Here is a 24480-nt window from a genome sequence, read left to right as displayed (position 1 = left end):
ATTTACTATTTACCGATTATTTCATTTCAGCTGATGTAAGGATGGTCTGAAACTGTAATTCTGTATATTAATGAAACAGAATGAGAGTGGTCAGAAGGAAGATTGAGGGTCTGAAACTGTGAAATTGGGGTTAGATATAATAGTTTTATTGTTAGAGTTGGGTTGGGGTTAGATATAATAGTTATATTGTTAGAGTTGGGTTGGGGTTAGATATAATAGTTATATTGTTAGAGTTGGGTTGGGGTTAGATATAATAGTTATATTGTTAGAGTTGGGTTAGGGTTAGATATAATAGTTATATTGTTAGAGTTGGGTTGGGGTTAGATATAATAGTTATATTGTTAGAGTTGGGTTGGGGTTAGATATAGTAGTTATATTGTTAGAGTTGGGTTGGGGTTAGATATAATAGTTATATTGTTAGAGTTTGGTTGGGGTTAGATATAATAGTTATATTGTTAGAGTTGAGTTGGGGTTAGATATAATAGTTATATTGTTAGAGTTGGGTTGGGGTTAGATATAATAGTTATATTGTTAGAGTTGGGTTAGGGTTAGATATAATAGTTATATTGTTAGAGTTTGGTTGGGGTTAGATATAATAGTTATATTTTTAGAGTTGTGTTGGGGTTAAATATAATAGTTATATTGTTAGAGTTGGGTTAGGGTTAGATATAATAGTTATATTGTTAGAGTTGGGTTGGGTTGGGGTTAGATATGATAGTTATATTGTTAAAGTTGGGTTAGGGTTAGATATAATAGTTATATTGTTAGAGTTTGGTTGGGGTTAAATATAATAGTTATATTGTTAGAGTTGGGTTAGGGTTAGATATAATAGTTATATTGTTAGAGTTGGGTTGGGGTTAGATATAATAGTTATATTGTTAGAGTTGGGTTGGGGTTAGATATAATAGTTATATTGTTAGAGTTGGGTTGGGGTTAGATATAATAGTTATATTGTTAGTGTTGGGTTAGGGTTAGATATAATATTTATATAGTTAGAGTTGTTATCATTTGTTGCACTTCTACAAAGTGCAAGAAACTGTTAGCCTCGCCAAGCCGCCTGATCCCACATGCTTATATTTATACACAATATCAGTCTGGCTTTGATGTCTAGGCTTAGGTTTGGAGCTGGCGAGCGTTTAACCGGGCAAATCAGTGGACTTTCAGAAATTATGGATGTGGTCTAGGTAATGAGTACTAACGCAAATAGATTTTTTCAGGAACGTTCAGGAATGTTAACCTAATGCTATAAGTCTTTTGTTAACATTTTTGTAATTTGCTGTTCTTGATTTTTCTAATATTTTATTTATACTCGCTCAGGTGCCTTTAATGTTTATCAGCTATAAATACTGATCTGCTTGTTTAATTGCTGTTGCTCGATGTGCAGTATGGTGTGTTGTTGTGAATTGTGGCACTTTGGTACTACGTTATTTGCGTTGTTCATTTGATTAGTTCAAGGTCAATCCAATCTTTTCTCAGCGCCCATTAGAAACGCCCCAATCCCAAACGGTTTGAATCACAGACCCATCTGACTGATGTCCATGTAGCGTTTGAATATGAGCTGGCAGGATAAGACAGCTGTGCAAGGGTAACTATCTATAACAAGAGCAATGTTTAAGGTATGGAGTCAGGTATGGATGACAAACTTTGTGTAAGGTATAGAGCTGTTTATAACGTGACCTGTGAACTTAAGTATGAGGTATAGAACTGTTTATAACCAGAGCTTTTTGTAAAGTATATAACTGCCTATAATCATTCTATAACTGTAGTTATACTGAAGAATTATATAGTGTTTTAAAGTGTTAACAAGTGAATTTAACCTGTCTGCTGTCCATGTTCTAGTCACCAGCTTTCTCTGAGCTGTGACGCCAGAGTGAAACGACCATGTCTCAAAGCTGTTAGCGTGGAAAGTGTGCATACTTGTGTAAATCACCACTGTCACCATGCTTTCAAGGTGATTCCATGTGTGATAGGAGGTGTATCATCTCTCTGCCCAACGCAAGGGAGCTGTGCATACAGTGTGAAAGGCAGCTTGTCAAGATGCTGTTTGTGAAACACTATGACTATTGCCAATGTGTAACTATTCTGGAAGTATAACCATTTTAAATGTGAGACATAAATATTCTAAATGTAATGACTATCAAGAGTGTATGAATATTCTGATTTTATTAGTATACCAAACATAGGAGTATATTAAGAGTATGACTATTCTGATAGTACTAAGAGTATTACTATTCTGGGATTATGAACTTTTGTGACTCATATATGTCCTCCTAGTCTGTTTTTGTTACTATTCTGCACATTTGACTATTATGAATGTGAATAATCTGACTGTATGACTATTATGAGCATGGGACTATTATGAGTGTGGGACTACTATGAATGTGGGACTATTATGAGTGTGGGACTATTATGAGTGTGGGACTAATATGAGTTTGCGACTACTGTGAGTGTGGGACTATTATGAGTGTGGGACTATTATGAGTGGTATCTGCGAGGTGTAGAGAGTGCCTCCTTCAACGAATGTGATCCTGTTGGTATGTGGATAATGTTAATTGTATTTAACAGTATTTATACTTATTAAATTGAATGTATCATCTCTATTAGGCTGATCTATTATTGCTTTAGCAGCTCTGTATCTCAGCTTGCTATTGGTTCAAAAGCTCTGTATCTCAGCCTGCTATTGGTGGAGCAGCTCTGCATCTCAGTCTGCTATTTGCTGATCAGCTCTGTATCTCAGCCTGCTATTGGATCAGTTCCTCTCTATAGTATACTCTGCTAGTTTGTTGCATCTCGGTTACCTTATGTACATAATCATTCTTTTATCAGTACATATAGTTTTTCTACATTGTGACATCTCTTTTTAATCTATACAAATACAGGCTTATTGTGGTGACTTTGGTTGTGTGTACTGTGCGTATGTTTAGAAAGAGTTAGAGAAATAGAGTGAGAGATTGTGTGTGTGTGTGTGTTTGTGAGAGATCACTGCCGATGAAGAGATAAAGTAATTGTTAATAAATAGATTGGTCTGAAAACAGTTGTTACACGGACATTACAATGTGTATATGAGTGACTAAATTATCTGTCGAATAAAAACATTCATGAGTTTCTGAAATTGTTAATAATGTATTCATGATCAATTGAAATCTGATTATTTCCATATTTTCCAGGACATGTACAAATGCATAATTGTGAAAGATATTTTAAGGAAAAAGGTGTTCCAGGGCTCTTAATTATTAACATCTAGTCATAGTGACAGTGGTTAAGTTCAAAGTATATATACAGTTAATACATGTAGCTAGCTAAACAGGAAGAGAAAATAGATGTAGCTACACAGGAAGAGAAAATAGATGTAACAACTCAGGAATAGAAAGTAGATGTAGCTACACAGGAATAGAAAATAGATGAAGCTACATGCAAAAAAAATTTACTACAGTGAAAAAGAAAATATATGTAGCTACACAGAAAAAGAAAGTAGATGTTGCTACACAGAAACAGAAAACAATGTAGCTAAACAGGAACAGCACATAGATGTAGCTCAACAGAAACTAGATGTACTGTAGCTACAAGGAAAAAGAAAACAGAGGCAGCGGCATAGGAACAAAAATATATGTACTGCACAGTAACAGAAAATAGATGTAGCTAAACAGGAAGAGAAAATAGATGTAGCTAAACAGGAAGAGAAAATAGATGTAGCTGCACAGTAACAGAAAATAGATGTAGCTAAACAGGAAGAGAAAATAGATGTAGCTACACAGGAAGAGAAAATAGATGTAGCTAAACAGGAACAGAAAATAGATGTAGCTGCACAGTAACAGAAAATAGATGTAGCTAAACAGGAAGAGAAAATAGATGTAGTTAAACAGGAAGAGAAAATAGATGTAGCTGCACAGTAACAAAAAATAGATGTAGCTAAACAGGAAGAGAAAATAGATGTAGCTAAACAGGAAGAGAAAATAGATGTAGCTACAAAGGAAGAGAAAATAGATGTAGCTACAAAGGAAGAGAAAGTAGATGTAGCTACACAGGAAGAGAAAATAGATGTAGCTAAACAGGAACAGAAAATAGATGTAGCTGCACAGTAACAGAAAATAGATGTAGCTAAACAGGAAGAGAAAATAGATGTAGTTAAACAGGAAGAGAAAATAGATGTAGCTACACAGGAAGAGAAAATAGATGTAGCTAAACAGGAAGAGAAAATAGATGTAGCTAAAAGGAAAACTGGTTAGTAAATAAATAATTTGCAGGGCAACCAGGATGGCCAAGAAGTTAAGACTTAAGATCCAATGGACTCATGTCCTCACTGAAAATGGAACCCCACTTGAGGTAACAAACATCAGTTTGATCATTTATTTCTGCAAAACTACATTGTTAACGCATTATAGGCTTTTTCCATCAATCCTGTGGCGTATATTTCATAAACCCTGCCTCGAATATTACTTTCATTTTTTTTTTTTATTCAGATGGGGGGGGGGGGGGTAGCTTTATATGAGTTAGGAAACAAAGCCACCAGGTTAGTCCCTTGGATTTGAGATCCAATGGACTCCTGGTAAAGACTGTTTGACATCGTCATTGCTTTCAATAAATCCCAGTTAAAGCTTTGTCCAGCATTTATTTCATGAACCGACCTTCAAATATTCTTGTCATTGAGTTAAAATACTGTGACAACTGGTTTGAAAAGAGGGGTTATGGCAGCTCATCTGGATGGTGGAGAGGTTAAGGCTTTGGACCTCAAATCCAATCTTCACATGCCCTAGGTTCCAGCCCTGGTTTAACCTTTAGTTTGATATAAAAGCTTCTTTCCCTGCTTAGGTGTTTAAATTACAGTATATGCTTTGTTCATAGAAGTGCATTGCGGACCAACCAGGATGGCTGAGTGGTTAAGGTATTTGACTTAAACTCCAATCAACCCCCCAAAAATCGGTTCCAACGCTCCTTTTTATAAAGTTCTTGAGTTTAATATGAAGACTCATATCAACACTTAAACTGCATTATAGGCTTTCTCCATCATTCCTTCCTGCTGTCAGTAGCCAATGCAAACGCAAATAACCAATAAACGCAATTTTCTGAGATGCAAAGCAAGCAGAATCACATGGCCTACCTATATGGACAGAGTTCAGTTGGCTACATCAAACGCAATCATCCGCTATAAGTGCTTCCTGTCACACCTTTTCTCCTCAAATATAGTGATAAATTCCATATCATGTTTTATCTTGAAGGCAGTGCAATGTTACAGCTTTATAACAAACAGTTGCCTAATATTCTAAATAATTCCTGTCTGAAAAAGATATAACGTCAGGTGGGCCTGTTGCCTATCATCAGTGTTGGGGAGTAACAGATTACAAGTAAAAAAATTAAATAAACAGTCACTGTAATCCGTTACGTTACCAACTAAAATATTGTAATACAATAGTTAATACAACGGGACTCTTTTTAGACATAATTAACAGAACTACTCACCCCTGAACACCCAAGGCTAAGTATCATTAAAATGCCTTATCACTGTAATTGGTGTAGCTACAACACGGAGGAGAACTATCGTCTTCAGGTAAAGCAGAGGCTCGGCTTCTGACGCAAATGTCAGGCAAGGATTATGTTAGTGTAGAAATGGAACAACTGTCTGTGCCACCAGGAAGAAAAGATAGTCTTGATAGCCCCCCGTCACAGCTCCTGCAGCCGGGCAAGAACTTTCCCTTGGTCACTGAGGTGAAATGCCGTCGACCAGTTAAACGTGAATCGTTGCTAAATCCAACTGGGACTTTCAACTGGTTTTCCCCACTGGAGTCGGAGTCAAAGGCCCGAGCCATCTTCGGAGGGGAATGATCGGCAGGCATGTTCTACCGGTGGCCTTGAAAAACTAAAAACTTGAGTCATCGGCGATTCCATTACACGCAGTATTAGACTAAAGAATCAGCCGGCGATCGTACACTGTTTACCGGGCGGCAGAGCCACTGACGTAGCCGCAAATCTGGGGCTGGTGCTAGCGAAGTCTAAAACTGGCAAGTATAGAAAGTACAGAGATATTGTTATTCACGTTGGCACCAACGACATTAGGATTAAAAAGTCGGAGGTTACAAAGCAGAACATAGCATCAGCGTGTAAACTAGCTAAGATGTGTTGGCATCGAGTTATTGTCTCTGGCCCCCTCCCAGCTAGGGGTAGTGATGAGTTCTACAGCAGACTTGTGCAACTTAATTGCTGGCTGAAAACGGAGTTCTGCCTGTCACAGGAGGTAGAGTTTTGTAGATAACTGGCTCTCTTTTTGGGACTCTCCCAGAAATAGGACCAGGCCTGATCTACTGAGGAGCGACGGACTCCATCCTAGCTAGAGTGGTGCTCTTCTTTTATTTAGGAACATTGACAAACTCACATGAACCAATAAACTAGATGTTATTGGTTTATGTGAAAGGTGGCTAAAGCCTGAGGAATTCATTGCCTTAAATGAGGCCTCTCCTCCTGGCTATACTAGTGATCATATCCCTCGTGCATCCTGAAAAGGAGGGGGTGTTGCTAATATTTATGACAGTAAATATAAATGTACTCATAAACACATCACTGGTTTTCATTCTTTCAAAGTTTTACTCATGAAAGTTAACCAGGCCGATAAATCGTTTTACATGGCTACTATTTTTAGGACCCTCGGGCCATACACAATGTTCCTCAGTGAGTTTCCAGAATTCTTGTCTAACCTTGTAGTCATGGCAGATAGTATTCAAATGTTTGGCGATTTAAATATTCATATGGAAAAGTTAAATGATCCTCTTCAAAAAGCCTTTGAAGCCATAATTGACTCAATGGGTTTAATCCAACATGTCTCAGGTCCAACGCACTGACACAATCATACCTTAGATGTAGTCCTGTCACAAGACATAGATATTGTAGATCTAATAATTTCCTCCCCAAAATCCTGGATTATCGGTTCACTGTCTTATTACATTTACAGTCAAAAGAAGAAATCCACTTGCTCCGCAAACAATGAGTTTTAAAAGCTGTACTATACATTTTTGGACTACAAATAAATTCCTTGATATTCTTACAAGTTCGCTCATTAACGACCGAGTAAATAAATCTGTAAACGATCAAATCGAGGATCTAAACTCAACACTGCGAAATACATTAGATACGGTTGCACCACTAAAAACAAAAGAAATACGCAACAAGATACTTGCTCCCTGGTACACAGACAATACTAGAGCACTTAAGCAAGCCTCCAGAAAATTGGAGCGAAAGTATTCAGACTAGCCTGGATAGACAGTACACTACAATACCGAAATTCACTCACGTCTGCTCGATCAGCTTATTTCTCCAACCTGATTGAGGTGAACAAAAACAATAAAAAAAGTATCTTCCAAACAGTCGCAAAGTTAACAAAAAAGCAACGCTCAACAATTGAAGTGGGTCTTCACTTTAGTTGTAATGAATACATGAACTACTTTGATGAAAAGATCATCACCATTAGAAAATAAATAACTGACTCCTCCGTAAATAGTTATGGTCCACAAAATCTCAGTTGTCCTGAGAATGTCCTGAACCTCCCTGACCATGTGTCAAGACACATTCACTACATTTGTTATGAGTTCTAAACCCACAAACTGTCAGCTAGACCCGATTCCAACAAAATTACTTAAGGAGCTATTTCCTGTGCTAGGTCAGCCAATGTTGAAGATAATAAAACCTCCGGATGTGTACAAAACTCCCTAAAAATTTAATCTGGATCCCTCCCGTTCCTCTCAACTGAATGCCTTCCTGAAGACAAATAACATTTATGAAACGCCCCAGTCCGGTTTCAGATCTCATCATAGTACTGAGACTGCACTCGTGACGGTAACAAATGACCTTCTAATGGCCTCAGACAAAGGTTCCGCATCCGTCCTTTTGCTTCTTGATCTTAGTGCTGCTTTTTACACTATTGACCACTCCCTTCTCTTAGAGAGACTGACAAGTCAAATGTATGCTTTGGTGTTCCTCAAGGCTCGGTTCTGGGCCCATTATTGTTCTTACTATATATGCTGCCTCTGGGGGATGTAATCCAAAATCACAGTGTAAATTTTCACTGTTATGCTGATGACACACAGTTATATATTTCAATGAAGCATGGAGAAGCCCCAAAATTAGCTGCTTTGGAAGCATGGGTTTCAGCTTAGGAAGTGGATGACAGAGAACTTCTTGCTTTTAAAGAAAAACATAAATGCTCGTTTTAGGACCCAAGAGTTTTATTAGCAGATCTCACTGTGAACCTCGACGGCTGCATGGTCGTATGCCAAAAAACTGTAAGAAACCTTGGTGTTACCCTTGACCCTGACCTCTCCTTTTAAGAACATATAAAATGTCTCAAGATTTGCTTATTTTCATCTTTGAAACATTGCAAAAATCAGAAACTTTCTATCAAAAACTGATGCAGAAAAACTAATCCATGCTTTCATTACTTCTAGACTAGATTACTGCAATGCTCTTCTTTCCGGTTACCCTGACAAATCAATAAATAAACTTCAATTAGTGCTGCACACGGCTCCTAGAATCCTAATTAGAACAAAAAAAATTGAACACATTACTCCTGTCCTGGCGTCCTTACACTGGCTGCCTGTTAGGGTTAGGGCTGATTTTAAGGTTTTACTGTTAACCTATAAATCAATACATGGACTTGCTCCTACTTACCTTGCTGAAATGATCCAGCCATACTTACCTACATGTAACCTTAGATCGCAAGATCGCAAGATAATTGTACCTAGAATTTCTAAACAAACAGCCGGAGGCAGGGCCTTTTCTCATAGAGCTCCAATACTGTGGAATGATCTGCCAGTTGTGGTTAGAAATCCGAACTCAGTGTAAACATTCAAGTTTCTACTAAAAACTAATCTCTACAGCACAGTTTATGATTAGGTGTAGACTGGCCCAGGGGCGTGAAGGTGACCAGAAGGCTTGATACTGTCCACCCTTGCTGCCACAGCCAGTAACTCTTCCCTCCAATGCCTTTCGGGGAAAGAGTCACTGGCTTGTTGTTGTCTCTCTCATCAATTTGCTTAAAATGCGTGAATTTCAATACGATGATTACTTGATTGAAAAGCACTCCAGGATCCGACCAACCAGGATGGCTGAGTGGTTTAATTCATGTTGGTATTTCAATTCCAGTACTAGAAAAAAGGTTTGAAAAGTAAACATTGCGGAGCCAACCAGAATGGCAGAGTGTTTAAGGCGGTGGTCTTAAGATCCAATGGACTCAAGTCCTTGTGGGTTTGAACCCTACTCCTTGTAGTGTCTTACCGTTTGACTTGCTCATTTCTTTCTATAAATCGACACAAACTGCCCTTAAAGCTTCCGCCATCAATTTGCTTAAAATGCAAGTATTTCAATTCCAATACAAAGATAACTTGTTTGAAAAGCACTACAAGATCCGACCAACCAGGATGGCTGATTGGTTGAGATTGTCAGTATTTCAATTCTAGTACTAGAAAACAGGTTTGAAAAGTGGTTGACCCCGAGCCAACCTGGAAGTCTGAGTGGGGAAGGCGCTGGACTTGACATCCAATGGACTCATCTCCTGGTGAGTTCGAACCCCACTCCTGGTAGTGTCTTGTCGTTTGACTTGCTAATATCTTTCTATAAATCAACACTTAAACTGCAGTTAAAGCATCCGCCATCCATTTGCTTGAAATGCGAGAATTTCAATTCCAATACAAAGATAACTGGTTTGAAAAGCGCCACTGGATCCGACCAACCAGGATGGCTGAGTGGTTTAATTCATGTTGGTATTTCAATTCCAGTACTAGAAAACAGGTTTGAAAAGTAAACATTCCGGAGCCAACCAGGATGGCCGAGTGGTTAAGGCGTTGGACTTAAGATCCAATGGACTCATGTCCTCGTGGGTTCGAACCCCACTCCTGGTACTGTCTTCCAATTTGACTTGCTTGTTTCTTTCTATAAATCAACACTTAAACTGCGCTCAAAGCTTCCGCCTTCAATTTGCTTAAAATGCAAGTATTTCAATTCCAATACAAAGATAACTGGTTTGAAAAGTAATCTTTCCCGCGCTGACCAGGATGGCCGAGTGTTTAAGGCGTTGGACTTAAGATCCAATGGACTCAAGTCCTTGTTGGTTTGTACCCCACTCCTGGTAGTGTCTTGTCGTTTGACTTGCTAATATCTTTCTATAAATCAACACTTAAACTGCAGTTAAAGCATCCGCCATCCATTTGCTTGAAATGCGAGAATTTCAATACAATGATAACTTGTTTGAAAAGCACTCCAGGATCCGACCAACCAGGATGGCTGATTGGTTGAGATTGTCAGTATTTCAATTCTAGTACTAGAAAACAGGTTTGAAAAGTGGTTGACCCCGAGCCAACCTGGAAGTCTGAGTGGGGAAGGCGCTGGACTTGACATCCAATGGACTCATCTCCTGGTGAGTTCGAACCCCACTCCTGGTAGTGTCTTGTCGTTTGACTTGCTAATATCTTTCTATAAATCAACACTTAAACTGCAGTTAAAGCATCCGCCATCAATTTGCTTAATATGCAAGTATTTCAATTCCAATACAAAGATAACTGGTTTGAAAAGCGCCACTGGATCCGACCAACCAGGATGGCTGAGTGGTTTAATTCATGTTGGTATTTCAATTCCAGTACTAGAAAACAGGTTTGAAAAGTAAACCTTCCGGAGCCAACCAGGATGGCCGAGTGGTTAAGGCGTTGGACTTAAGATCCAATGGACTCATGTCCTCGTGGGTTCGAACCCCACTCCTGGTACTGTCTTCCAATTTGACTTGCTTGTTTCTTTCTATAAATCAACACTTAAACTGCGCTCAAAGCTTCCGCCTTCAATTTGCTTAAAATGCAAGTATTTCAATTCCAATACAAAGATAACTGGTTTGAAAAGTAATCTTTCCCGCGCTGACCAGGATGGCCGAGTGTTTAAGGCGTTGGACTTAAGATCCAATGGACTCAAGTCCTTGTGGGTTTGAACCCTACTCCTTGTAGTGTCTTACCGTTTGACTTGCTAATATCTTTCTATTCTTTTCAATATATCGACACAAACTGCCCTTAAAGCTTCCGCCATCAATTTGCTTAAAATGCAAGTATTTCAATTCCAATACAAAGATAACTGGTTTGAAAAGCACTACAGGATCCGACCAACCAGGATGGCTGATTGGTTGAGATTGTCAGTATTTCAATTCTAGTACTAGAAAACAGGTTTGAAAAGTGGTTGACCCCGAGCCAACCTGGAAGTCTGAGTGGGGAAGGCGCTGGACTTGACATCCAATGGACTCATCTCCTGGTGAGTTCGAACCCCACTCCTGGTAGTGTCTTGTCGTTTGACTTGCTAATATCTTTCTATAAATCAACACTTAAACTGCAGTTAAAGCATCCGCCATCAATTTGCTTAATATGCAAGTATTTCAATTCCAATACAAAGATAACTGGTTTGAAAAGCGCCACTGGATCCGACCAACCAGGATGGCTGAGTGGTTTAATTCATGTTGGTATTTCAATTCCAGTACTAGAAAACAGGTTTGAAAAGTAAACCTTCCGGAGCCAACCAGGATGGCCGAGTGGTTAAGGCGTTGGACTTAAGATCCAATGGACTCATGTCCTCGTGGGTTCGAACCCCACTCCTGGTACTGTCTTCCAATTTGACTTGCTTGTTTCTTTCTATAAATCAACACTTAAACTGCGCTCAAAGCTTCCGCCTTCAATTTGCTTAAAATGCAAGTATTTCAATTCCAATACAAAGATAACTGGTTTGAAAAGTAATCTTTCCCGCGCTGACCAGGATGGCCGAGTGTTTAAGGCGTTGGACTTAAGATCCAATGGACTCAAGTCCTTGTGGGTTTGAACCCTACTCCTTGTAGTGTCTTACCGTTTGACTTGCTAATATCTTTCTATTCTTTTCAATATATCGACACAAACTGCCCTTAAAGCTTCCGCCATCAATATGCTTAAAATGCAAGTATTTCAATTCCAATACAAAGATAACTGGTTTGAAAAGCACTACAGGATCCGACCAACCAGGATGGCTGATTGGTTGAGATTGTCAGTATTTCAATTCTAGTACTAGAAAACAGGTTTGAAAAGTGGTTGACCCCGAGCCAACCTGGAAGTCTGAGTGGGGAAGGCACTGGACTTGACATCCAATGGACTCATCTCCTGGTGAGTTCGAACCCCACTCCTGGTAGTGTCTTGTCGTTTGACTTGCTAATATCTTTCTATAAATCAACACTTAAACTGCAGTTAAAGCATCCGCCATCAATTTGCTTAATATGCAAGTATTTCAATTCCAATACAAATATAACTGTTTTGAAAAGCACTACTGGATCCGACCAACCAGGATGGCTGAGTGATTTAATTCATGTTGGTATTTCAATTCCAGTACTAGAAAAAGGGGTTTAAAAAGTAAACATTCCGGAGTCAACCAGGATGGCCGAGTGGTTAAGGCGTTGGACTTAAGATCCAATGGACTCATGTCCTCGTGGGTTCGAACCCCACTCCTGGTACTGTCTTCCAATTTGACTTGCTTGTTTCTTTCTATAAATCAACACTTAAACTGCGCTCAAAGCTTCCGCCTTCAATTTGCTTAAAATGCAAGTATTTCAATTCCAATACAAAGATAACTGGTTTGAAAAGTAATCTTTCCCGCGCTGACCAGGATGGCCGAGTGTTTAAGGCGTTGGACTTAAGATCCAATGGACTCAAGTCCTTGTGGGTTTGAACCCTACTCCTTGTAGTGTCTTACCGTTTGACTTGCTAATATCTTTCTATTCTTTTCAATATATCGACACAAACTGCCCTTAAAGCTTCCGCCATCAATATGCTTAAAATGCAAGTATTTCAATTCCAATACAAAGATAACTGGTTTGAAAAGCACTACAGGATCCGACCAACCAGGATGGCTGATTGGTTGAGATTGTCAGTATTTCAATTCTAGTACTAGAAAACAGGTTTGAAAAGTGGTTGACCCCGAGCCAACCTGGAAGTCTGAGTGGGGAAGGCACTGGACTTGACATCCAATGGACTCATCTCCTGGTGAGTTCGAACCCCACTCCTGGTAGTGTCTTGTCGTTTGACTTGCTAATATCTTTCTATAAATCAACACTTAAACTGCAGTTAAAGCATCCGCCATCAATTTGCTTAATATGCAAGTATTTCAATTCCAATACAAATATAACTGTTTTGAAAAGCACTACTGGATCCGACCAACCAGGATGGCTGAGTGATTTAATTCATGTTGGTATTTCAATTCCAGTACTAGAAAAAGGGGTTTAAAAAGTAAACATTCCGGAGCCAACCAGGATGGCCGAGTGGTTAAGGCGTTGGACTTAAGATCCAATGGACTCATGTCCTCGTGGGTTCGAACCCCACTCCTGGTACTGTCTTCCAATTTGACTTGCTTGTTTCTTTCTATAAATCAACACTTAAACTGCGCTCAAAGCTTCCGCCTTCAATTTGCTTAAAATGCAAGTATTTCAATTCCAATACAAAGATAACTGGTTTGAAAAGTAATCTTTCCCGCGCTGACCAGGATGGCCGAGTGGTTAAGGCGTTGGACTTAAGATCCAATGGACTCATGTCCTCGTGGGTTCGAACCCCACTCCTGGTACTGTCTTCCAATTTGACTTGCTTGTTTCTTTCTATAAATCAACACTTAAACTGCGCTCAAAGCTTCCGCCTTCAATTTGCTTAAAATGCAAGTATTTCAATTCCAATACAAAGATAACTGGTTTGAAAAGTAATCTTTCCCGCGCTGACCAGGATGGCCGAGTGTTTAAGGCGTTGGACTTAAGATCCAATGGACTCAAGTCCTTGTTGGTTTGTACCCCACTCCTGGTAGTGTCTTGTCGTTTGACTTGCTAATATCTTTCTATAAATCAACACTTAAACTGCAGTTAAAGCATCCGCCATCCATTTGCTTGAAATGCGAGAATTCCAATACAATGATAACTTGTTTACAATGGGCTCATCTCCTGGTGAGTTCGAACCCCACTCCTGGTAGTGTCTTGTCGTTTGACTTGCTAATATCTTTCTATAAATCAACACTTAAACTGCAGTTAAAGCATCCGCCATCCATTTGCTTGAAATGCGAGAATTTCAATATAATGATAACTTGTTTGAAAAGCACTCCAGGATCCGACCAACCAGGATGGCTGATTGGTTGAGATTGTCAGTATTTCAATTCTAGTACTAGAAAACAGGTTTGAAAAGTGGTTGACCCCGAGCCAACCTGGAAGTCTGAGTGGGGAAGGCGCTGGACTTGACATCCAATGGACTCATCTCCTGGTGAGTTCGAACCCCACTCCTGGTATTGTCTTGTCGTTTGACTTGCTAATATCTTTCTATAAATCAACACTTAAACTGCAGTTAAAGCATCCGCCATCAATTTGCTTAATATGCAAGTATTTCAATTCCAATACAAAGATAACTGGTTTGAAAAGCGCCACTGGATCCGACCAACCAGGATGGCTGAGTGGTTTAATTCATGTTGGTATTTCAATTCCAGTACTAGAAAAAGGGGTTTAAAAAGTAAACATTCCGGAGCCAACCAGGATGGCCGAGTGGTTAAGGCGTTGGACTTAAGATCCAATGGACTCATGTCCTCGTGGGTTCGAACCCCACTCCTGGTACTGTCTTCCAATTTGACTTGCTTGTTTCTTTCTATAAATCAACACTTAAACTGCGCTCAAAGCTTCCGCCTTCAATTTGCTTAAAATGCAAGTATTTCAATTCCAATACAAAGATAACTGGTTTGAAAAGTAATCTTTCCCGCGCTGACCAGGATGGCCGAGTGTTTAAGGCGTTGGACTTAAGATCCAATGGACTCAAGTCCTTGTGGGTTTGAACCCTACTCCTTGTAGTGTCTTACCGTTTGACTTGCTAATATCTTTCTATTCTTTTCAATATATCGACACAAACTGCCCTTAAAGCTTCCGCCATCAATATGCTTAAAATGCAAGTATTTCAATTCCAATACAAAGATAACTGGTTTGAAAAGCACTACAGGATCCGACCAACCAGGATGGCTGATTGGTTGAGATTGTCAGTATTTCAATTCTAGTACTAGAAAACAGGTTTGAAAAGTGGTTGACCCCGAGCCAACCTGGAAGTCTGAGTGGGGAAGGCACTGGACTTGACATCCAATGGACTCGTCTCCTGGTGAGTTCGAACCCCACTCCTGGTAGTGTCTTGTCGTTTGACTTGCTAATATCTTTCTATAAATCAACACTTAAACTGCAGTTAAAGCATCCGCCATCCATTTGCTTGAAATGCGAGAATTCCAATACAATGATAACTTGTTTACAATGGGCTCATCTCCTGGTGAGTTCGAACCCCACTCCTGGTAGTGTCTTGTCGTTTGACTTGCTAATATCTTTCTATAAATCAACACTTAAACTGCAGTTAAAGCATCCGCCATCAATTTGCTTAATATGCAAGTATTTCAATTCCAATACAAAGATAACTGGTTTGAAAAGCGCCACTGGATCCGACCAACCAGGATGGCTGAGTGGTTTAATTCATGTTGGTATTTCAATTCCAGTACTAGAAAACAGGTTTGAAAAGTAAACATTCCGGAGCCAACCAGGATGGCCTAGTGGTTAAGGCGTTGGACTTAAGATCCAATGGACTCATGTCCTCGTGGGTTCGAACCCCACTCCTGGTACTGTCTTCCAATTTGACTTGCTTGTTTCTTTCTATGAATCAACACTTAAACTGCGCTCAAAGCTTCCGCCTTCAATTTGCTTAAAATGCAAGTATTTCAATTCCAATACAAAGATAACTGGTTTGAAAAGTAATCTTTCCCGCGCTGACCAGGATGGCCGAGTGTTTAAGGCGTTGGACTTAAGATCCAATGGACTCAAGTCCTTGTGGGTTTGAACCCTACTCCTTGTAGTGTCTTGTCGTTTGACTTGCTAATATCTTTCTATAAATCAACACTTAAACTGCAGTTAAAGCATCTGCCATCAATTTGCTTAATATGCAAGTATTTCAATTCCAATACAAAGATAACTGGTTTGAAAAGCACTACTGGATCCGACCAACCAGGATGGCTGAGTGATTTAATTCATGTTGGTATTTCAATTCCAGTACTAGAAAACAGGTTTGAAAAGTAAACTTTCCGGAGCCAACCAGGATAGCCGAGTGGTTAAGGCGTTGGACTTAAGATCCAATGGACTCATGTCCTTGTGGGTTTGAACTCTACTCCTTGTAGTGTCTTACCGTTTGACTTGCTAATATCTTTCTATTCTTTTCAATATATTGACACAAACTGCCCTTAAAGCTTCCGCCATCAATTTGCTTAAAATGCAAGTTTTTCAATTCCAATACAAAGATAACTGGTTTGAAAAGCACTACAGGATCCGACCAACCAGGATGGCTGATTGGTTGAGATTGTCAGTATTTCAATTCTAGTACTAGAAAACAGGTTTGAAAAGTGGTTGACCCCGAGCCAACCTGGAAGTCTGAGTGGGGAAGGCACTGGACTTGACATCCAATGGACTCGTCTCCTGGTGAGTTCGAACCCCACTCCTGGTAGTGTCTTGTCGTTTGACTTGCTAATATCTTTCTATAAATCAACACTTAAACTGCAGTTAAAGCATCCGCCATCCATTTGCTTGAAATGCGAGAATTCCAATACAATGATAACTTGTTTACAATGGGCTCATCTCCTGGTGAGTTCGAACCCCACTCCTGGTAGTGTCTTGTCGTTTGACTTGCTAATATCTTTCTATAAATCAACACTTAAACTGCAGTTAAAGCATCTGCCATCAATTTGCTTAATATGCAAGTATTTCAATTCCAATACAAAGATAACTGGTTTGAAAAGCGCCACTGGATCCGACCAACCAGGATGGCTGAGTGGTTTAATTCATGTTGGTATTTCAATTCCAGTACTAGAAAACAGGTTTGAAAAGTAAACATTCCGGAGCCAACCAGGATGGCCGAGTGGTTAAGGCGTTGGACTTAAGATCCAATGGACTCATGTCCTCGTGGGTTCGAACCCCACTCCTGGTACTGTCTTCCAATTTGACTTGCTTGTTTCTTTCTATAAATCAACACTTAAACTGCGCTCAAAGCTTCCGCCTTCAATTTGCTTAAAATGCAAGTATTTCAATTCCAATACAAAGATAACTGGTTTGAAAAGTAATCTTTCCCGCGCTGACCAGGATGGCCGAGTGTTTAAGGCGTTGGACTTAAGATCCAATGGACTCAAGTCCTTGTGGGTTTGAACCCTACTCCTTGTAGTGTCTTACCGTTTGACTTGCTAATATCTTTCTATTCTTTTCAATATATCGACACAAACTGCAGTTAAAGCATCCGCCATCCATTTGCTTGAAATGCGAGAATTTCAATACAATGATAACTTGTTTGAAAAGTGGTTGACCCCGAGCCAACCTGGAAGTCTGAGTGGGGAAGGCGCTGGACTTGACATCCAATGGACTCATCTCCTGGTGAGTTCGAACCCCACTCCTGGTAGTGTCTTGTCGTTTGACTTGCTAATATCTTTCTATAAATCAACACTTAAATTGCAGTTAAAGCATCCGCCATCAATTTGCTTAATATGCAAGTATTTCAATTCCAATACAAAGATAACTGGTTTGAAAAGCGCCACTGGATCCGACCAACCAGGATGGCTGAGTGGTTTAATTCATGTTGGTATTTCAATTCCAGTCCTAGAAAACAGGTTTGAAAAGTAAACATTCCGGAGCCAACCAGGATGGCCGAGTGGTTAAGGCGTTGGACTTAAGATCCAATGGACTCATGTCCTCGTGGGTTCGAACCCCACTCCTGGTACTGTCTTCCAATTTGACTTGCTTGTTTCTTTCTATAAATCAACACTTAAACTGCGCTCAAAGCTTCCGCCTTCAATTTGCTTAAAATGCAAGTATTTCAATTCCAATACAAAGATAACTGGTTTGAAAAGTAATCTTTCCCGCGCTGACCAGGATGGCCGAGTGTTTAAGGCGTTGGACTTAAGATCCAATGGACTCAAGTCCTTGTGGGTTTGAACCCTACTCCTTGTAGTGTCTTACCGTTTGACTTGCTAATATCTTTCTATTCTTTTCAATATATCGACACAAACTGCCCTTAAAGCTTCCGCCATCAATTTGCTTAAAATGCAAGTATTTCAATTCCAATACAAAGATAACTGGTTTGAAAAGCACTACAGGATCCGACCAACCAGGATGGCTGATTGGTTGAGATTGTCAGTATTTCAATTCTAGTACTAGAAAACAGGTTTGAAAAGTGGTTGACCCCGAGCCAACCTGGAAGTCTGAGTGGGGAAGGCGCTGGACTTGACATCCAATGGGCTCATCTCCTGGTGAGTTCGAACCCCACTCCTGGTAGTGTCTTGTCGTTTGACTTGCTAATATCTTTCTATAAATCAACACTTAAACTGCAGTTAAAGCATCCGCCATCCATTTGCTTGAAATGTGAGAATTTCAATACAATGATAACTTGTTTGAAAAGTGGTTGACTCCGAGCCAACCTGGAAGTCTGAGTGGGGAAGGCTCTGGACTTGACATCCAATGGACTCATCTCCTGGTGAGTTCGAACCCCACTCCTGGTAGTGTCTTGTCATTTGACTTGCTAATATCTTTCTATAAATCAACACTTAAACTGCAGTTAAAGCATCCGCCATCAATTTGCTTAATATGCAAGTATTTCAATTCCAATACAAAGATAACTGGTTTGAAAAGCGCCACTGGATCCGACCAACCATGTTGGCTGAGTGGTTTAATTCATGTTGGTATTTCAATTCCAGTACTAGAAAACAGGTTTGAAAAGTAAACATTCCGGAGCCAACCAGGATGGCCGAGTGGTTAAGGCGTTGGACTTAAGATCCAATGGACTCATGTCCTCGTGGGTTCGAACCCCACTCCTGGTACTGTCTTCCAATTTGACTTGCTTGTTTCTTTCTATAAATCAACACTTAAACTGCGCTCAAAGCTTCCGCCTTCAATTTGCTTAAAATGCAAGTATTTCAATTCCAATACAAAGATAACTGGTTTGAAAAGTAATCTTTCCCGCGCTGACCAGGATGGCCGAGTGTTTAAGGCGTTGGACTTAAGATCCAATGGACTCAAGTCCTTGTGGGTTTGAACCCTACTCCTTGTAGTGTCTTACCGTTTGACTTGCTAATATCTTTCTATTCTTTTCAATATATCGACACAAACTGCCCTTAAAGCTTCCGCCATCAATTTGCTTAAAATGCAAGTATTTCAATTCCAATACAAAGATAACTGGTTTGAAAAGCACTACAGGATCCGACCAACCAGGATGGCTGATTGGTTGAGATTGTCAGTATTTCAATTCTAGTACTAGAAAACAGGTTTGAAAAGTGGTTGACCCCGAGCCAACCTGGAAGTCTGAGTGGGGAAGGCGCTGGACTTGACATCCAATGGACTCATCTCCTGGTGAGTTCGAACCCCACTCCTGGTAGTGTCTTGTCGTTTGACTTGCTAATATCTTTCTATAAATCAACACTTAAACTGCAGTTAAAGCATCCGCCATCAATTTGCTTAATATGCAAGTATTTCAATTCCAATACAAAGATAACTGGTTTGAAAAGCGCCACTGGATCCGACCAACCAGGATGGCTGAGTGGTTTAATTCATGTTGGTATTTCAATTCCAGTACTAGAAAACAGGTTTGAAAAGTAAACATTCCGGAGCCAACCAGGATGGCCGAGTGGTTAAGGAGTTGGACTTAAGATCCAATGGACTCATGTCCTCGTGGGTTCGAACCCCACTCCTGGTACTGTCTTCCAATTTGACTTGCTTGTTTCTTTCTATAAATCAACACTTAAACTGCGCTCAAAGCTTCCGCCTTCAATTTGCTTAAAATGCAAGTATTTCAATTCCAATACAAAGATAACTGGTTTGAAAAGTAATCTTTCCCGCGCTGACCAGGATGGCCGAGTGTTTAAGGCGTTGGACTTAAGATCCAATGGACTCAAGTCCTTGTGGGTTTGAACCCTACTCCTCGTAGTGTCTTACCGTTTGACTTGCTAATATCTTTCTATTCTTTTCAATATATCGACACAAACTGCCCTTAAAGCTTCCGCCATCAATTTGCTTAAAATGCAAGTATTTCAATTCCAATACAAAGATAACTGGTTTGAAAAGCACTACAGGATCCGACCAACCAGGATGGCTGATTGGTTGAGATTGTCAGTATTTCAATTCTAGTACTAGAAAACAGGTTTGAAAAGTGGTTGACCCCGAGCCAACCTGGAAGTCTGAGTGGGGAAGGCGCTGGACTTGACATCCAATGGACTCATCTCCTGGTGAGTTCGAACCCCACTCCTGGTAGTGTCTTGTCGTTTGACTTGCTAATATCTTTCTATAAATCAACACTTAAACTGCAGTTAAAGCATCCGCCATCAATTTGCTTAATATGCAAGTATTTCAATTCCAATACAAAGATAACTGGTTTGAAAAGCGCCACTGGATCCGACCAACCAGGATGGCTGAGTGGTTTAATTCATGTTGGTATTTCAATTCCAGTACTAGAAAACAGGTTTGAAAAGTAAACATTCCGGAGCCAACCAGGATGGCCGAGTGGTTAAGGCGTTGGACTTAAGATCCAATGGACTCATGTCCTCGTGGGTTCGAACCCCACTCCTGGTACTGTCTTCCAATTTGACTTGCTTGTTTCTTTCTATAAATCAACACTTAAACTGCGCTCAAAGCTTCCGCCTTCAATTTGCTTAAAATGCAAGTATTTCAATTCCAATACAAAGATAACTGGTTTGAAAAGTAATCTTTCCCGCGCTGACCAGGATGGCCGAGTGTTTAAGGCGTTGGACTTAAGATCCAATGGACTCAAGTCCTTGTTGGTTTGTACCCCACTCCTGGTAGTGTCTTGTCGTTTGACTTGCTAATATCTTTTTATAAATCAACACTTAAACTGCAGTTATAGCATCCGCCATCCATTTGCTTGAAATGCGAGAATTCCAATACAATGATAACTTGTTTACAATGGGCTCATCTCCTGGTGAGTTCGAACCCCACTCCTGGTAGTGTCTTGTCGTTTGACTTGCTAATATCTTTCTATAAATCAACACTTAAACTGCAGTTAAAGCATCCGCCATCCATTTGCTTGAAATGCGAGAATTTCAATACAATGATAACTTGTTTGAAAAGCACTCCAGGATCCGACCAACCAGGATGGCTGATTGGTTGAGATTGTCAGTATTTCAATTCCAGTACTAGAAAACAGGTTTGAAAAGTGGTTGACCCCGAGCCAACCTGGAAGTCTGAGTGGGGAAGGCACTGGACTTGACATCCAATGGACTCATCTCCTGGTGAGTTCGAACCCCACTCCTGGTAGTGTCTTGTCGTTTGACTTGCTAATATCTTTCTATAAATCAACACTTAAACTGCAGTTAAAGCATCCGCCATCCATTTGCTTGAAATGCGAGAATTTCAATACAATGATAACTTGTTTGAAAAGTGGTTGACCCCGAGCCAAACTGGAAGTCTGAGTGGGGAAGGCGCTGGACTTGACATCCAATGGACTCATCTCCTGGTGAGTTCGAACCCCACTCCTGGTACTGTCTTCCAATTTGACTTGCTTGTTTCTTTCTATAAATCAACACTTAAACTGCGCTCAAAGCTTCCGCCTTCAATTTGCTTAAAATGCAAGTATTTCAATTCCAATACAAAGATAACTGGTTTGAAAAGTAATCTTTCCCGCGCTGACCAGGATGGCCGAGTGTTTAAGGCGTTGGACTTAAGATCCAATGGACTCAAGTCCTTGTTGGTTTGTACCCCACTCCTGGTAGTGTCTTGTCGTTTGACTTGCTAATATCTTTTTATAAATCAACACTTAAACTGCAGTTATAGCATCCGCCATCCATTTGCTTGAAATGCGAGAATTCCAATACAATGATAACTTGTTTACAATGGGCTCATCTCCTGGTGAGTTCGAACCCCACTCCTGGTAGTGTCTTGTCGATTGACTTGCTAATATCTTTCTATAAATCAACACTTAAACTGCAGTTAAAGCATCCGCCATCCATTTGCTTGAAATGCGAGAATTTCAATACAATGATAACTTGTTTGAAAAGCACTCCAGGATCCGACCAACCAGGATGGCTGATTGGTTGAGATTGTCAGTATTTCAATTCCAGTACTAGAAAACAGGTTTGAAAAGTGGTTGACCCCGAGCCAACCTGGAAGTCTGAGTGGGGAAGGCACTGGACTTGACATCCAATGGACTCATCTCCTGGTGAGTTCGAACCCCACTCCTGGTAGTGTCTTGTCGTTTGACTTGCTAATATCTTTCTATAAATCAACACTTAAACTGCAGTTAAAGCATCCGCCATCAATTTGCTTAATATGCAAGTATTTCAATTCCAATACAAAGATAACTGGTTTGAAAAGCGCCACTGGATCCGACCAACCAGGATGGCTGAGTGGTTTAATTCATGTTGGTATTTCAATTCCAGTACTAGAAAACAGGTTTGAAAAGTAAACATTCCGGAGCCAACCAGGATGGCCGAGAGGTTAAGGCGTTGGACTTAAGATCCAATGGACTCATGTCCTCGTGGGTTCGAACCCCACTCCTGGTACTGTCTTCCAATTTGACTTGCTTGTTTCTTTCTATAAATCAACACTTAAACTGCGCTCAAAGCTTCCGCCTTCAATTTGCTTAAAATGCAAGTATTTCAATTCCAATACAAAGATAACTGGTTTGAAAAGTAATCTTTCCCGCGCTGACCAGGATGGCCGAGTGTTTAAGGCGTTGGACTTAAGATCCAATGGACTCAAGTCCTTGTGGGTTTGAACCCTACTCCTTGTAGTGTCTTACCGTTTGACTTGCTAATATCTTTCTATTCTTTTCAATATATCGACACAAACTGCCCTTAAAGCTTCCGCCATCAATTTGCTTAAAATGCAAGTATTTCAATTCCAATACAAAGATAACTGGTTTGAAAAGCACTACAGGATCCGACCAACCAGGATGGCTGATTGGTTGAGATTGTCAGTATTTCAATTCTAGTACTAGAAAACAGGTTTGAAAAGTGGTTGACCCCAAGCCAACCTGGAAGTCTGAGTGGGGAAGGCGCTGGACTTGACATCCAATGGACTCATCTCCTGGTGAGTTCGAACCCCACTCCTGGTAGTGTCTTGTCGTTTGACTTGCTAATATCTTTCTATAAATCAACACTTAAACTGCGCTCAAAGCTTCCGCCTTCAATTTGCTTAAAATGCAAGTATTTCAATTCCAATACAAAGATAACTGGTTTGAAAAGTAATCTTTCCCGCGCTGACCAGGATGGCCGAGTGTTTAAGGCGTTGGACTTAAGATCCAATGGACTCAAGTCCTTGTGGGTTTGAACCCTACTCCTTGTAGTGTCTTGTCGTTTGACTTGCTAATATCTTTCTATAAATCAACACTTAAACTGCAGTTAAAGCATCTGCCATCAATTTGCTTAATATGCAAGTATTTCAATTCCAATACAAAGATAACTGGTTTGAAAAGCACTACTGGATCCGACCAACCAGGATGGCTGAGTGATTTAATTCATGTTGGTATTTCAATTCCAGTACTAGAAAACAGGTTTGAAAAGTAAACTTTCCGGAGCCAACCAGGATGGCCGAGTGGTTAAGGCGTTGGACTTAAGATCCAATGGACTCATGTCCTTGTGGGTTTGAACCCTACTCCTTGTAGTGTCTTACCGTTTGACTTGCTAATATCTTTCTATTCTTTTCAATATATTGACACAAACTGCCCTTAAAGCTTCCGCCATCAATTTGCTTAAAATGCAAGTTTTTCAATTCCAATACAAAGATAACTGGTTTGAAAAGCACTACAGGATCCGACCAACCAGGATGGCTGATTGGTTGAGATTGTCAGTATTTCAATTCTAGTACTAGAAAACAGGTTTGAAAAGTGGTTGACCCCGAGCCAACCTGGAAGTCTGAGTGGGGAAGGCACTGGACTTGACATCCAATGGACTCGTCTCCTGGTGAGTTCGAACCCCACTCCTGGTAGTGTCTTGTCGTTTGACTTGCTAATATCTTTCTATAAATCAACACTTAAACTGCGCTCAAAGCTTCCGCCTTCAATTTGCTTAAAATGCAAGTATTTCAATTCCAATACAAAGATAACTGGTTTGAAAAGTAATCTTTCCCGCGCTGACCAGGATGGCCGAGTGTTTAAGGCGTTGGACTTAAGATCCAATGGACTCAAGTCCTTGTTGGTTTGTACCCCACTCCTGGTAGTGTCTTGTCGTTTGACTTGCTAATATCTTTTTATAAATCAACACTTAAACTGCAGTTATAGCATCCGCCATCCATTTGCTTGAAATGCGAGAATTCCAATACAATGATAACTTGTTTACAATGGGCTCATCTCCTGGTGAGTTCGAACCCCACTCCTGGTAGTGTCTTGTCGTTTGACTTGCTAATATCTTTCTATAAATCAACACTTAAACTGCAGTTAAAGCATCCGCCATCCATTTGCTTGAAATGCGAGAATTTCAATA

At 40.2% G+C, this 24480-nt stretch overlaps 14 non-coding genes across 14 annotated transcripts; all 14 read left to right on the top strand.

The window, feature by feature from the left end:
- The first annotated feature begins 9798 nt into the window (after positions 1-9798).
- Positions 9799-9881, top strand: trnal-uaa. Its single transcript has one exon. It is a non-coding gene; the product is annotated as a tRNA-Leu (tRNA).
- Positions 9882-10656: 775 nt separating this feature from the next.
- Positions 10657-10739, top strand: trnal-uaa. Its single transcript has one exon. It is a non-coding gene; the product is annotated as a tRNA-Leu (tRNA).
- A 789-nt stretch (positions 10740-11528) lies between these two features.
- trnal-uaa lies at positions 11529-11611 on the top strand. Its single transcript has one exon. It is a non-coding gene; the product is annotated as a tRNA-Leu (tRNA).
- A 790-nt stretch (positions 11612-12401) lies between these two features.
- On the top strand, positions 12402-12484 carry trnal-uaa. Its single transcript has one exon. It is a non-coding gene; the product is annotated as a tRNA-Leu (tRNA).
- A 790-nt stretch (positions 12485-13274) lies between these two features.
- trnal-uaa lies at positions 13275-13357 on the top strand. The gene has a single exon. It is a non-coding gene; the product is annotated as a tRNA-Leu (tRNA).
- A 147-nt stretch (positions 13358-13504) lies between these two features.
- On the top strand, positions 13505-13587 carry trnal-uaa. Its single transcript has one exon. It is a non-coding gene; the product is annotated as a tRNA-Leu (tRNA).
- Positions 13588-14525: 938 nt separating this feature from the next.
- trnal-uaa lies at positions 14526-14608 on the top strand. Its single transcript has one exon. It is a non-coding gene; the product is annotated as a tRNA-Leu (tRNA).
- A 951-nt stretch (positions 14609-15559) lies between these two features.
- Positions 15560-15642, top strand: trnal-uaa. Its single transcript has one exon. It is a non-coding gene; the product is annotated as a tRNA-Leu (tRNA).
- Positions 15643-16911: 1269 nt separating this feature from the next.
- trnal-uaa lies at positions 16912-16994 on the top strand. The gene has a single exon. It is a non-coding gene; the product is annotated as a tRNA-Leu (tRNA).
- Positions 16995-17691: 697 nt separating this feature from the next.
- On the top strand, positions 17692-17774 carry trnal-uaa. The gene has a single exon. It is a non-coding gene; the product is annotated as a tRNA-Leu (tRNA).
- A 1013-nt stretch (positions 17775-18787) lies between these two features.
- On the top strand, positions 18788-18870 carry trnal-uaa. The gene has a single exon. It is a non-coding gene; the product is annotated as a tRNA-Leu (tRNA).
- A 789-nt stretch (positions 18871-19659) lies between these two features.
- Positions 19660-19742, top strand: trnal-uaa. The gene has a single exon. It is a non-coding gene; the product is annotated as a tRNA-Leu (tRNA).
- Positions 19743-20531: 789 nt separating this feature from the next.
- trnal-uaa lies at positions 20532-20614 on the top strand. The gene has a single exon. It is a non-coding gene; the product is annotated as a tRNA-Leu (tRNA).
- A 1863-nt stretch (positions 20615-22477) lies between these two features.
- On the top strand, positions 22478-22560 carry trnal-uaa. Its single transcript has one exon. It is a non-coding gene; the product is annotated as a tRNA-Leu (tRNA).
- The last annotated feature ends 1920 nt before the right edge of the window (positions 22561-24480 follow it).

This window comes from Esox lucius, chromosome 3, assembly GCF_011004845.1.
Source record: "Esox lucius isolate fEsoLuc1 chromosome 3, fEsoLuc1.pri, whole genome shotgun sequence".
Classification (NCBI taxonomy): domain Eukaryota; kingdom Metazoa; phylum Chordata; class Actinopteri; order Esociformes; family Esocidae; genus Esox; species Esox lucius.
This window is presented reverse-complemented; position numbering and strand designations above follow the sequence as displayed.